Source organism: Telopea speciosissima, chromosome 3, assembly GCF_018873765.1.
Source record: "Telopea speciosissima isolate NSW1024214 ecotype Mountain lineage chromosome 3, Tspe_v1, whole genome shotgun sequence".
In the NCBI taxonomy this organism is placed as follows: domain Eukaryota; kingdom Viridiplantae; phylum Streptophyta; class Magnoliopsida; order Proteales; family Proteaceae; genus Telopea; species Telopea speciosissima.
In genome coordinates, this window is record NC_057918.1 from 51,063,861 (window position 1) to 51,077,493 (window position 13,633).

General features: G+C 39.1%; 1 protein-coding gene across 1 annotated transcript in view; it reads right to left on the reverse strand.

Annotated features, from left to right (window-relative positions):
- The window catches only part of LOC122654666 (proteasome subunit beta type-3-A), an 86,849-nt gene that overhangs the window by 5,128 nt on the left and 68,088 nt on the right, over nucleotides 1-13,633 (reverse strand). Inside the window, exon 11 of the mRNA XM_043848871.1 lies at nucleotides 12,793-12,803. The gene's annotated coding sequence lies outside the window, so the exon portion shown is untranslated. The remainder of the gene's footprint in view (nucleotides 1-12,792; nucleotides 12,804-13,633) is intronic.

Genomic DNA, 13,633 nt, shown 5'->3' on the forward strand with positions numbered 1-13,633 from the left:
TAGGATAAGCGAGAGTGCTGGGAAGGCTGGAACCGACGAAGCTGCAAAACGCAGACAATATCAACGGATACACCAGAAAAGCGCGCGTTAGTAAAACGACAAGGAATTTGTAGGCTACGTCTGGGAATACACGTATTATACGTGCCAATACGTATCATTCAAAAAAACATTTTCAAGAGGTTTCCCTTTCCTCGTAACAATGGATCCGTTGGAATTGTGTCCATCAAACCCGAATTGTTAATTAATTGAATTTGATTTGATCATTATTTTGTGACAAATAATTGATGAACTATAGTTGTTCTTAGGTTTTTACCTAAAATATTTCCAACTAGGGATAGGGCTAAACACCCTCTTTAGAAGGTCGTCAATTGTCACATTATGTACGTTCTTTTAAGAATGATCATTCATGGGTCACAGATATGAACACATACAGTACGTATATTGAACTAAATCACGTGAAAGTCTCATACGTGATACTATCAATTGTTGTGGAACAACATTCTCTTTTGTAGAATTCAGTTGGCCCTTTGACCTGAGAGGTCATTGTCGTTGCAGTAATGTATCCTGGGTTTTGGCGTACTAACGGTTAATGTCCTTTAGATTACATATTGATGTATTGGATTTGTGATGTCATATCGTGCATGAAAAAGATGTTCAACACAAAATCAACTATCCTTAATTGGAGAATATCGAAGAGAGAATGTTTTGTGTATGATTAAACATAAATCTAGATCTAGTTCTATCTATGTTAATGTTTACAAATTTATTTTTGTAATATTATTATTTGAAAAGTGTATTCAAAATGTTTTTTATTCTGATCACGATCATAGAATCTCAATATGAACATATACAGTTCACTAATGTTTGGTAATAATTAAATTACATGCCCTTTAGTTAATTATGTGATATTGTTTAGTGGATAGGCTGATTTGCAATTAATAAGATTAACTCTCTATTTTTTAAGTAAATGTATTAAAATTTTTAATATATAATTATCTAATAATATCTTTAATTAGAATAAAGATGTGGGATAATTATGTTAAATAAATATTCATTTTTTATTCTACCACTTCCTTCCTTATTGTAGCAAACTAGAAATAAGAAACTAGCAAAAAAAAGTGGACACATTGAATAATGGGATTAAGAATCTCAATCACATACAATTAGGAAACCCATTATATGGGTTTTATAAAAGCAATCAAAGGGGAGGAGGAGGCATCACACGTTTTTAGTTACCTCTCTCCCTAGCTTGATTTTATCGCTCCCTCTCCATTCGTGTACTTTGGTGAATTAGGGTTTGAGAAACCCTGAGTGTGAAAAAGAGAGAATTAGTATGTGCATCTTTTGGTGTTCTCAATCCATTCAATGCATTGAAAGGATTGATTACCTATGTGGAAGAGTTATTATTAGGAGAATGAACTACACTTGTGATTCTAAAGTAACATGTTTCCTTCCTGATTAGATTTCCCGATGAATTCAAACGCAAGGGATATCCGATTTGATCTTTCCACTTCGCAAACGGGTTTCATTTTCCTTCAATTGGTATTCAAGCCTCACTCTTCCATTCGGAATCATTGGGATTTGCATAAATTTGTATGATTCTTCAATAAATTTCTATCCCCTTTTTTTCTTCATTTGTCCCACTCTCAAACCCTAATTTAGGCTTTAGGTGTGAAACTCCTTTAATACTCTCAACGTAGAACCAAGATAAAGGGAAAAAGGGAAAAGGGTTGTATAAGCTGAGATCATCTCACTCAACCTTGGACACTAAATGTCTTCATGCAGGATCCCACATGTCTATCACTAGATCTACCACCTATGAGGAACCTGAATTATCCGAGGACCAACTTGGCGATAGTGACGAGGCAACTAGGGCTTTATGGTATGAGGGTCACCTACTTCATTACACCTGGCGACATATTTGTAACAACGCTTGGGATCCACTAATAATTTCTAGGGAAAAAGTTTTATGTACGGGAGTGTGGCCTACGCCAGCACTCCCATGAGTCTATCTCTCTCCTCCCCATGTGAAAAGACACTTCTGCCCCCTTGTTTTAAGGAAGAGAGAGATAGACACATGGGAGTGCTGGTGTAGGCCACACTCCCGTACAGAAAACTGCCTCCCTAATTTCTATATCAAAATCCCTTTTATGAACTCCACATGTGTTTTGTGATTGTATGAATTCTCAAACTTCCATAGATTATCATTTTTTGTTGCTGTTTTGACTCATGATTTTCCTTCTCCTCCTTGAGATGATTCATTACCTGTTATATGTTATATGATCGCCATCCCGTCATGCTCTATGATTTAGTGCCATGTGTATTGGGATCTACCATACCATATGCACTAGGATTGCCATGCTTGGATGACTCTTATTCAAGCCATCTTGATTTGGATTCGTGTTTCCTGTTTTTTTTGTCAACCTCCTGGGGATGTTCAATCCATTTCATATTACCATACACATATGTATACATTTTGATGGTTGAAATGTATTTTACTTTATCCAATGGTCAATATGATGCTAGTATATAAGATTCCATTACATCTTGCTAGTGTCACAGACCATTTTTCCTTTATGTTAATATAGAATGAAAATACCAACAACTGTTTAGCTCGCTCAGTTGGTGAGTCGTGGTGCGCTTCATGCCCATGCTCACCAAGAGGTCTCGAGTTCGAGTCTCTTGGCTGGTATCTTATCCCCTCTCCGGTTCGATCCCCCCCCCCTTCTATCAACTATATATGTAAAAGCTCCCAATTAACCAAAAAAAAATATAGAATGAAAATAAAATAAGTAGAAAAGTTCTTTGTGGAGGAATGTACCATCCACGCCCACACAAAGGGGGGGCGAAATGACCACCCCACCCCCCATGATGCCAACACGCACACTCTCATTGCCCCCAACCTGCATGCGTAGGGGCCACTCTCCCCTACATAAAATAAAATACTCAATGTACCATCCCATACTATTTATTGAATTGTAATCTCAATTATTCTAATTTAGAATAGTGAAAAAAAAAAAAGGTTGGGCACACCTCTAGGCGACCCGACCCATAGCGCGTGGAGAGTGATTGGGTCTCTTCACCCCTCTTAGATCGATTCCCAGTGGAAGTCTAAATAAGGGCAGGGTGTTTTAGGATTGTGGAGAAACCAACGGCGGTGTTTTAGGATTGTGGAGAAACCTTTCGAGATATTCAAGATCGTGAAGAAAATCGCTCAAGTTTGTGAAGCTTGTAATCAAACCTGTATGAGATCCTCTTCCGCTGCGTTTCCATCCCCATTCAAGAAATACCCTAACGGGTGATGATTTATTTATATTGACATCAAAGCAATTAAGGTTTTAGTTCGATTTCAATTTGCGATGAAAGATTGCATTTTTTTTACGATGCACGCTGCTGTGGCATCGCGGGCATCCCGCTGTCCCACACCCTGCGACCTGCCTGTGTCTCGAGCGGGTTCGACTGCGACCTGTATCACGATGCCTTGAACATGCGCACTCCCTTGTTTTTTATTTTTAAACTTGTGTTGCATTGCTCATGAATAGTGCGTTGAAAAAAGAGTATTGAAAAGGTCATCAGAATGCCACTCTTCATGAGCAGTAGCATAAGGATTACTTTTTCACAAGGTTAAAAAAATAAAAAAAATTACCTTTTTTTTAATACTGTTTTTTGTGCATGGCCATGCGGCTCTTTGCACTTTGCACCCCTTGAGCAGTTGAGCCATGCGGCCATGTGCCCTCCCCCTTCCGCGGCCTAAGGTGCTTGCATGCGCCCCTGTCGTGGTTCCTTTGGGTCATTGCCTTGTTTCATGTGATGTTAAAAAAAAAAAGGGAGGCAGATTCGTTTTTTTTAAGGAATTGTTTTTGGGTTTTTTGGAAGAAGATGGGTGAAGAGAAAATCTCTTTACCCACATTCTTTTTTATTCCTAAATTGAAAATTATTGTGTGTTTGTGAATCAAGATTTTATCTGTTTTTAATTGCCCTTAAGTGTTTTCTTTTTGTTTTTATATATTTGTAAATTTAAATTGGTAATTTTACCCTCCTGTGGCGGTATTGATCTTGTTTGACTCTACCATTTGGGTAATGCTGTTAAACCCCATCCCATGCAACCCAAATGATATTTTTTTTTTTTTTTTGTATTTCATGCGATGGAATATTGGTACTTGTGTAAGAGATATGTATTGATGTATGTGCGATAGAGTTGGTATCTGGACATGATACAAAATACGGTGCTCCCCAATAGTGATGTAGTAGGATTTTTGAATGTAAAAAGTGGGTTATAATTTTTAATATTTTATTTTTTGAGAAGCCATGCATTAGGAGCCTACTGTACTACGTATCATAACCTCGTATCGATTCGGCATATCACTTTAAGTACCAATCTGAGTCTCTTGTGTGAGTCCCTTGCGCACCTGATGTATGGCATATTAAATAGTGATTTGGAGATGCTTTTCCTCCTATTTTGTTCGAAATCAATTAAAATTATACGTTCCCAAACCCACACATTGTGAGATTTGATTATGAGCCTAGCAAAATTTTTTGTCTTACCGTGTGCAAGAGGGAACCATTAATTTTAATTAGGGTTTCTTGAAAGAAAATATTTTTGTGAATGTATACTAAATATCCTCCCTTGCACATTGTAGTGATGGCTCCCAAGAATATTATTGTTGACCTTAACCAAGGCAACAAGTTGGATGGAACCAACTAAGACATGTGGCATCGTAAGATGAAGTTCTTACTTAATGAACAAGATTACCTTAAACATCTGACCTCTGAAATGGCTAAACCCAATGAGGGTACTACTACTCATCACCGTCAAGACAAGGAAGCCTACGAGACTTGGCTTAAGAGAGACCGTAGTGCTCGCTTTATCATGTTAAGCTCGATGCATGATGATCTCATCGGCCAGTATGAAAAGTGCAAAATTGCCAAATCCATGTGGGATCTGGTTAAGTTAGAATGTGGCGGTATATCAACTACAAGGCTGCGGCCTTGAAGTTTAAGATGTATCCTAAAGACCCTATGCACAACATGGTTGAACACCTTACGGTTGTGAAAGACATGATACGAAAGTTAGATGATGCTGGAGTGCACCTTACCGATGAGCAGCAAGTTCAAGCCATCATTAGGACGTTACCTAATTCCTGGGCCTAAATGAAAGTGGTTCTCATACATAACAACAGTGTCAAAACTTTTAATGACATTGCTGCTCATGTGGAGCTAGAGGAGGAGCGCCTAGAGGCAACCCAATCACATGCCATTGTAGCCTAAGCGGGGCAGCGCAAGAATTTTGGGTCTAAACGCAAGAGACAAAGAAACACAGGGAATCAGGGACAGGCTCAGAACGTTGCACCTAGTGAGGCAAATCCGCCAAGCGCAAACGTGGCAAGCGAGGTGGAAAGAGAGACATCACCAAGGTTAAGTGCTATAAATGCCAGAGGATGGGGCACTTTGCTTGTGATTACATTGAAGCAAAGAAGGTACCATTTAGGTACCATTTCTATCCCTCTCTCCCTGTACTTTTATGTATACGCATGTTTTGATTGCTCAAACCCAATCTGACTGGATTGTGGATATAGGAGGAATAAGACACATAGCGCGTGAACGAGGGGGGTTCGTAGATTATAGAAAGAGTTTGGATGGCGCCCAGAACATCTACATGGGAAATGGCATGAGTGAAGCAGTTCGAGGAGTTGGTACCTATCAGCTCACCTTGCGCACTGGGCGCATCTTGCTTCTTCATGATGTGTTATACACACTGAAAATCCAACATAATCTACTTTTCGTTACTGCACTTTTGACTTTAGGTTATTCATTTATTTTTTATGGTGATACTTTTGAGATACATTTGGATGGTAGTTATTTTGGACAATGTTTTTTTTAGAATGGTTTTATTAAAGTAGATTTGGTAACCCTTGTGGTTGCTTCTTCTTCTTTTATGATTATTATTGATATTAGTTCGGAATCAATTGCATGGCATACTAGACTAGGACACATAGGTCGAGATAGGATGGGACGGTTAGCTAGAGAAGACCTTCTTGGCCTACTCGCTAAAATCAACCTACCGACATATAAATCCTATTTAGCTAGTAAGGCCCACCGGAAGCCTTTTGGAAAGGCAATCCGAGCAACCCAGACCCTAGAGCTTGTCCATTCGGACATCTGCGTACCAATGAATGTGAATGCACACCACGATGCTTCTTATTTCCTTACCTTCATAGACGATTATTCTCAATATGACTATGTCTTTTTGATCGCTCACCACTATGAAGCATTAAATTGCTTCAAACGCTTTGTAGTAGAGGTTGAGAATCAACAAGGCAGGAGTTTAAAAACTCTACACACTGACCGAGGACGCGAATATCTGTCAGATCAGTTTAAAGAACTGTGTGAGGAAAAAGGAATCACCAGGCAATTAACTATTCCTTACACTCTGCAGCAAAATGGTGTAGCAGAGTAAAGGAATAGGACACTACTAAATATGGTTAGATCGATGATGGCGCAGGCCAACCTCCCAATATCCTTCTGGGGGGATGCTCTTTTGACTGCTGCCTACATCCTTAACCACTTGCCCTCACAGTCAGTTCTTTTCACTCCCTATAAATTGTGGAAAGTTGCAAAGCCTGCTTTGGGGCATATGCGACCATGGGCATGTGCATGATATGTTCATAGTACTTCCCATAAGTTTGGGAAACTTAGCCCCAGAGCTAAAAAGAATATCTTTATAAGATATTCCGATACCTCAAAAGGCTATGTAATGTATGGTGAACATCAAGATGGAGGAATGACCGAGACTGAGTCCCGTGATGTTGATTTTCTTGAGACCGATTTTCCTAGTACTAGAGACGCTGACAGAGATCTTGATCTCTTTGAGATAGAGACTGATGAAAACGTTTCAACAACTCTTGGAAAAGGTGGGGAATTAATAACTCCTCATGAGATCGCCAGAGAGGGTGAGAGTGATCATCAGCCCAGTGGGAGTGCGCCAGTTAGTGAAAACGCACAACCCAAAGGATAAGATCCCTTAGCGTGTAGGAGCACACATGGACATGCTCCCCGTCGTCGTTTTGAGATTGAAGGGGACGCCCTCGTTTGTGTTCTAAGGATGAGGATGAGCCGGTCTCAATAAGTGAAGCACTCTCCTCTCTAGCTAAGGAAATATGGCAAGCTGCTATGGAAGATGAGTTGAGTTCTATGAGTAAGAACCAAGTGTGAGAGTTAGTTGACATTCCGCCTGGACACAAAGGCTCTGTATGGTAACGCTTCTGTTTTTGTTTTAGTGTTTTTGGGTCCGACACACTTTTATGTGTTTCTGTGTTTTTTGAGCGTTTCTGGGTCCTAAAATTTTGTATGGTAACCCAGAAAAAAAAAACATTTCTAAAACTCAGAAGAAACATAAATCTGTATGGGTCCTACTTAGCAGAATCGTTTCTGTTGTTTATAAAAAATTATGTAATTGCCACTTACATCATGGCTTTTATACTAATGGTTTTTTTAGCAAAAAAAAAAAAAAAGAAGCAATAACCACAATTAAAAACTACTTAAATTGTTTAGGCAGTACAACCATGAGTTTAAACAAGTTATTACAACTGTATTCTAGAGATGAAATAAAACATGAACAAGAACAATTGATATGATCAGGTTCCGTATCAACAAGAAGGATGTAACATCCAATACAAAATACTTCGACCGATTTCCTCTTGGTGGATGACTCCGAATGATAGTCTTGATAATATTATCATTGATACACTCATCAATATCCTCATCAGAATTGTGGGTGTCTACCCACTTGAAATGCCCTACATGATCTTCATTTGCAGGACATTTGAAAAACCATTGTCCTGGGTTTTTGTGTGTGCGAGACATCTTCAACACCATTGGACCCTGACCATAAGGACACATGGGACCTTCACCTTTCATCTCTCTGTAAGATAATTAAAATTAGGGTTTATAATTTTGAAGAACTATGTAAAAAGAGAAAATTGCACATAATTGAAATATGAATGTTGAAATAAAGTCATACTAATATAAAAAAATAAAAACATATAACCAAATAATAACATAAAAAAATAACATCAATGTACTTGAATATCCAAAATTATTAAAAACTATGAGTCAAATAATGTGGGCCATTCCATGCTTTGTTGCTAACTCGTTCGCAATTCTCTTCCTAAATACATATATCTCTCTAACCCTATTACACTGACTGGTAGAAGTACTCTCAGATGGGATAATATCATCTTCCGATTGTTCTTTTGGATCCTTATCCTCATCTCCGTACTCTTCAAATATTTTGTCTTTCTCTTGTTCTTCTGGATCCTTACCTTCAGCTCCATACACTTCTTCTTCGGTGTCTTCTCTTTCTAGTTCTTCTAAGTACGCACAAGGCACACGACCATTATGAGTCATTCCTAAAATAAAATGGAAAAAATATATTACGACTATATTGAACTTAATCTATAATAAGAAACACCAAAAATCCTAACAACAACTTAAACAACATTCTCACACAAATAGATTACAAAGAAAAAATCACCACGAGCAATTCCAAGTTCAAAGTAACACAATAAATTATCCTAAAAAAAAAACTTTCAATTCTACTCATAATACAAATAACCAGACTTCAATCTAGAGTACGGAGGAGTATAGATTTCCTGTGTGCAGGGTATGAAATCAAGGCTTTTCTCTATTGTGGGTCAAGCATCACCCTTTTTAGTGCCTTCTCATATGTAATCTCATCTAATTCATACCCTGTCTCAAGGACTTCCAAAGCCTTTGTAACACTAAACATGTCTGTTGTATGCTGGGTTGATGCACTAGATAGAGATGCATCCCTCTCTATCCTTGCTGTACTCATATCTTGAATGGCCTTGATGGCCATTGCCCAATTATCGGATCTGCTCTGCCTTCTCTTCGTATTAGGAGTCCTATCATGCCTATGGTTTTGAGGCTGACTTCGAGCTGGTGTGTGAGTAGGTTCAGGTTGGATGCTGAGTATCACATCTATCCCATCACCTGAGCTTGACTCATCAACAAACTCATGGGCATCCCCCTCTGTTTCAATTGCATCAATCTAAGCAAATACAGTTCAATTGTTCATCCCTCCATCACCAGTTGCGTATGTATCTCCAAAAATCATGCACAACTCTGGCCACTGTGGAAGTCCATATTTCTTAAACTTACTCCACGTAGGATTTGCCTACCATACATTAGTATTCAAGATCATCTATTCTATTTATAATTAAAGCAATAAATAGACTAGTATAAAATTATAATCATACCTCTATATGCCTATCCCATATCGAGTCATCATCAACAGTAACACTTCTTGTCAGACTATTCCAACCAAAGCCGGTTGTGTCAAGTAACTTCTTAAAGCTACTATAGTCCTGCCTCAATTTGTTCATCTTGTTCCTCATTTATATATAAGAAAATTTCAAACCGGTTTCTTTGGTAAACTCTTCCATTATGTTTCTCCACCCTGCCTTGTTAAATGTACTTGTTGTTCGGTTACCCTTTCTAACTTCACTCACCATAATGTTAACAAAGATGTTTATATTGGATTGACTCCACCTGGCATTCTCATTTTATGAACTTCCCATTATCATAACTATTTAAACAAGCAAATAGTTCAAATCTACAAACCCCATATAGGATCAATCAAATAAAATAACAAACAGAAGTTGTATAGAAATAATAACCATAAAATATCACAATTTTTATAGAAATAATGGTTTTAATTTTCCTAATGAAAGAAAACCTTTTTACCCCTGCTGTTATTGGATTACAATGACACCCTCCCAAGGTGTTACCTAGTTGTACTGAGCTTTCTAGAGAGCCACCACCATGCTTACCTTCGTTTCTCCCATTCTTGTTTTACCCCTCTCCCCATTAGTTCAAGCAAAAAATTGAAATTGAACAAGCTGGAGCAATCCACAAGGACCTGTAAGAGCTCAAACCCATATAAGTGTACCCAACATAGATGAGGTGAATCACCAGTACCCCAACATTCAAGCAAAAAAATCAAATTGAGGTTCAACAGGAGCCATCCACAAGCACCTCTAAGAGCTCAAGCCCATCTAAGTTTACCCAACATAGAAAAATGACCCAAGTGCCCAACAACCGAAACTTATCTCAAATATTAAAGACCAGTTTTTCATCTCAAATCAGCAATCATATAAACCCTAGGTACAAAAATTCTCTATGAATGTTATAAATTGAAACAAAAATCAGAATTTTTGTCTCAAATCGCATGAGCAGGGATCAAATAAACCCTTTATACCCGAGAAATTTGATGAAGCCCATATGGCTTCTCCAATCCCTCTGGCTCATGTGAGTAATGAGGAATAGTCTTGTGTATTTGTCATATCAAATTGCATGAGCAGGGATCAAATAAACACTATGTACCTGGGATTTGGTTTCTATGAGCAGTGACTTTAATCGACAATCAAAATACATACATTTTTCATCTCAAATCGCAAAGCCAAAACTTCACGATTACCCATCCTCAATGTTAGATCCGTTAGGGTATTTCTGATTCACCCACACCCACAGAAGCAGAAGAAAATACAGAAGACGATAAAGTGAACCAAATCACAGGGAAGAGGTAGAGAGTACCTTCGAAGGGTCGATTCACCCACACCCATAGAGCTTCGACCGCACAAAGGTCCTTTGAAGAGCTTCTACCTACCCACAATACCGTGAACTGGCTTCGATCACAGAGGTCTTCCAAAGAAGAAGATGGTAGAAGAAGATGCTCTCTCTTCGAAGCTGCTATGTTTCTCCAACAAAGAAATTGATAGAAGAAGAAGATTTGGTTTCGTTTAGGGCACAAAATTATGTTTTTTATGCTTTAAAGGATAAATCCCACAAATACCCCTCGTACTTAAAACCGACGCTTGTTTCTCCGACTTTTTAAAAAATGTTTCTCCAACTTTTAAAAAAAGTGTTTCTCAGTGTTTCTCAAATGTGTGCTAAAAGTGTGCTAAGTGCCTGGTTCGTTTAAAAATAAAAAAAAAAAAAAGGGGGCATACCATTCAGATTTTAGCGTGTTTCTATTCCAAAAAAGTGAAAAAACACCAAAAACACTAAAAAAGAATGTTACCATACAGAGCCAAAGCAATCAAGAACAAATGGGTCCTAAAGGTCAAGTGCAAGGTAGATGGTTCAATTGACAAGTATAAAGCACGCCTTGTGGTGAAAGGATATACCCAAAGAGAAGGTGTAGACTACGATGAGACGTTCTCCCTTGTGGTGAGAATGACCTCTATACGCCTCATTCTTGCCATTGTTGCAAAGTTGGGTTTGGAACTCTACCAAATGGACATTAAAACTGTGTTTCTCAATGGAGAATAGGACACGGAGATCTTTATGGGTCAACCTATGGATTTTGAGAAGGAGGGACAAGAGTGCATAGTATGTTGTCTCAAACATTCCATCTATGGCTTTAAGCAATCGTCCAAGCAGTGGTACAGTAGATTTCACCATGCCATTACTTCTATAGGTTTTGAAATGATTGAAGAAGGCCACTACACAGTCCAAGGAAGGTTTCCTTATCATATCCTTATATGTTGTTGACATCTTGTTGGCTGGGAATGACATTGAGATGATTGTCGCCACTAAAGAATGGTTGTCCTCTACTTTTGAGATGAAGGACATGGGTGAGGCCAAATTTATGTTGAGCGTGAAGATTGTGAGGGACCGCACTAGGAGACTTCTTAGTTTGTCTCAAGAGATTTATATAAAGAAAGTCCTGGAGCGATTCCATATGAACAACTCGAAACCCATAGACACTCCAATGGATAAGGCATGCACTTTAAGAGAGAAGCCAAATGTCCAAAATACCCTATGCGGTAGTAGTAGGTAGTCTGATGTATGTGATGATATGCACGTGTCCAAATATATGCTTTGCTGTTGGCATGGTTAGCCGTTACCAGAGCAACCCAGGACTAGTTTATTGGCAGGCAGTAAAGTGAATCCTTGGATACCTACGTGGAACTACAGACTTCTCGCTCACCTTCAGTGGTTCAGACTTGAGACTGAGAGGCTATAGTGATGCTGATTGGGCTAGTGATAGAGACGAGCGCAAATCCACTTCAGGGTATGCATTTGTCCTAGGAGGCAGAGCTGTTACTTGGAGTAGCAAGAAACAGACCCGCATCGCCCAATCCACGATATAGCCGGAGTACGTCGCATGTTCGGCAGCATTTCAGGAGGCCATTTGGCTCAGAAGGTTCTCGCAGAGACTCAGTGTTTCTACTCACTCAGACGACGCTATGCTTATACATTGTGACAGCACGGCAATGCTTGCATTTTGCGAAGGACCCCAAGTTTCATGTTAGAGCCAAACACATTGATATACGGTATCACCACATTCGAGATATGGTCGCGTAAGGTGAAGTTGTTCTGCAGCATATCTCCACTGGTAAGTTTTATGGTAGCCTATCAGTCTCAGACTTGAGACTGAGAGGCTATAGTGATGCTGATTGGGCTAGTAATAGAGAAGAGCGCAAATCCACTTCAAGGTATGCATTGGTCCTAGGAGGCGGAGCTGTTACTTAGAGTAGCAAGAAATAGACCCGCATCGTCCAATCCATGATGTAGCCGAAGTACGTCACATGTTCGACAGCATTTCAGGAGGCCATTTGGCTCAAAAGGTTCTTACAGAGACTTAGTGTTTCTACTCACTCAGATGACGCTGTGCTTATACATTGTGACAGCACGACAACGCTTGTATTTGCGAAGGACCCCAAGTTTCATGGTAGAGCCAAACATATTGATATACGGTATCACCACATTCGAGATATGGTCGCGTAAGGTGAAGTTATTCTGCAACATATCTCCACTGGCAATATGTTGGCTGATCCTTTGACAAAGCCCATTGCCAGAGATGTTTTTCTAGTTCATGTTAGGAACCTTGGATCAAACGAATTTGATGTGTATTTTTCGGAACACTTCTTATCGATGGACATTTATTTGTTTTCCTCTTACATTTATTAATGAGAATATTTGTTTGAGCAATATTGTGTGTATACATTCATTATTGTAAAGAGGCATTGAGTCGACCCACTCACACGGGTGACTCGCCTTTACGCTTGTAGATAGCGAGCAAGATGAGCCTATATGCATTTGTGCTTCAAGGCACCTTAGTTAGAGCTAAGATGAGACCTTATCTGATCCAACTTAGAAGATGACATACTTCTATGTAGCCTGTGGAAAGCCGCATGAGAGGTTTCATGTAGAAACCATGAGGGTGACTGCGCTAGAAACTCAGGTTAGGAGCTTGAAGTAGCCACTAGACTAAGATCCGTATGGCTTTTATATTTTCGTAAGTGACATGCCCACCTCAGTGGGAGTTGCGCCATAGCTGCATATCATACTACATGTGCTTATACCGACCGACTGTGAGAGTAACTAAATGGATCCCTATTTCATCACTGTGTGAGCTACGTAGATTATATTAATCCCACAGTACCCTTATTACCTAAGACAATGTCATGAAGAGGACATCTAATGACGTTACTTTGACGTTCTCCTTAGGATCATGGATGATGTAATCCAGCGAGAAACGATTGGGAAAGTTGTTGGAGATAATTGGATTGACATGAGGGGCTCAGGGAAAACCATCTGACATTAC